This window comes from Chenopodium album, chromosome 13 (assembly GCF_948465745.1).
Source record: "Chenopodium album chromosome 13, dcCheAlbu1.1, whole genome shotgun sequence".
In the NCBI taxonomy this organism is placed as follows: domain Eukaryota; kingdom Viridiplantae; phylum Streptophyta; class Magnoliopsida; order Caryophyllales; family Amaranthaceae; genus Chenopodium; species Chenopodium album.
In genome coordinates this window covers 29960122-29961952 of record NC_137846.1, presented here as the reverse complement: position 1 = coordinate 29961952, position 1831 = coordinate 29960122, and the positions used below count along the sequence as shown (strand labels likewise).

The 1831-nt window shown below is 41.2% G+C and overlaps 1 non-coding gene across 1 annotated transcript; it reads left to right on the top strand.

The window, feature by feature from the left end:
* The first annotated feature begins 602 nt into the window (after positions 1-602).
* Positions 603-707, top strand: LOC145577120 (small nucleolar RNA R71). Its single transcript, XR_014098609.1, has one exon. It is a non-coding gene; the product is annotated as a small nucleolar RNA R71 (small nucleolar RNA).
* Positions 708-1831: the final 1124 nt, after the last annotated feature.

Genomic DNA, 1831 nt, shown 5'->3' with positions numbered 1-1831 from the left:
TTGGTTGTTGTATTGGTTGTTCCTAGGGTAGCTTCCTCTTGGGTTTTGGTTTTGAGATGGAGGTGGATTTTGGTATTGGGGGTTGGAATTGTAAGAAGGTTGAACTTGTTGGCCCCATTGTTGAGGTTGAGATGCAAACCCGGGTGGTGGTTGTCTCCAAGCTACTCCACCACCACCTCCTCTAAAACCGTCTTGTCTTGTGTTTTATGCCGCCACATGCTCGGGGCTCAAACCTCCACAATAAGATGTATCATGGTTCGTTCCTCCACAATTTTGACATGAGAAAGAGTTGACTTGAGAAGAGCTTGCTCCACCACTTGAGCTTGCATTAACACTTGTGTTCAACTTTGAAAGCCCTTTTGTGAGTTTCTCAATTTGATGTTGCAATTGATCGACCTTCTCCAATTCATACATCCCACCTTTCTTCGGTGCACTCCTTCTTCTACCTCCCCAAGAGTAGTTCTTTGCTACCTCCTCGATTGTTGCTTCCACTTGATTTTGAGGGATCTTGATTAGTTGACCACCCGCCCCCGCATCCAAGTTGGCTCTAGACATGGGCTCCAAACCATCGTAGAAAAACCTCATGAGCAAACTTTGATTGTATTCATGGTGAGGACATGCTTGTACGAACTCTTTAAACCTCTCCCAAGCTTCATTAAGACTCTCATCCGCTTCTTGTTCAAATGATGCAATCTTCCTTCTCATCTCGGCGGTCTTCTCCTCGTAAATGAACCTCTTCAAGAATGCCTTAACTACCTCCCTCCAAGATGTGAGTGAGTTAGGCTTCACTTGCTTCAACCACTTCTTTGCTCTACCCGAAAGAGATTGTCGAAATAAATGCATCCGGATGTACTCTTGAGAAACTTGGTTGGTTTGAATCATGGCACATAACTCAAGGAATCTATCAAGGTGCTCTATGGGGTCTTCACTTGTAGAACCCAAAAATTGCTCCGATTGAACCATTCTTCTATATTGGGGATGAATTGTGAAGTTAGTCTCCGTGACGGGTAACAAAATCCCTCCCGTGAGCTCATAATCCTCCGGATTTCCAAACTCAGGAAATAAAACATCATCTTCTTGTCCCGTCATTGATTCACTTTGCGAACTAGAAGAGTAAGAATCACTCCCACTATCAATTATAGCACCAAGTCCTCTTCCTTCTTCTTGAAAAAGCCTACGGATTTGTCTTAAAGTTCGGTTGATTTCTTGGTCAATTTGATGGGTAGGTGGTCCTTGAGATCTTCTAAGCATTCACCAAAGCTAAGCAAACAATTAGCAATGACAAGTATGATAGAACAAAACAAAACAAAAAGAAAGCAATTAAAATTACCCTAACAAAAGTAAATTAGACACCAAACAAGCCGCTTTCCCGGCAACGGCGCCAAAATTTGATCGGGATTGAGTAGGTCGTTGGGACTATTAACCCAAATCAAATTAACTACTTATAACCTAAACTACCCTAATACAAGTATAGGGGTATGTATAGGGTCGAACCCAAAAGGAAGCATGCAAGCTAAACATCAAATTCACTAAGCAGGAGTCAAGGAAAGGATAATTTTGTTGGTTTTTGGATAAAAAGCACCAAAACTACAAATAAGCAAAGATAACGATGAATAAAATCAAGAGAGAACAACGCTAGGGATACGAGGGTGACAAACATGATTAAAAAGAGGGGAATAATGATAGTTATCATGAATAACATGCCAAAGAACACAAGATCCTACCTAAACAATTCATTCTCATGTAATAGTCTAGGCAAATCAATGAAAGAGGTCTATGCAAACTAGGATCATTCTCATGCATCCTATTAGACACAAGCAAAATCAAGAGA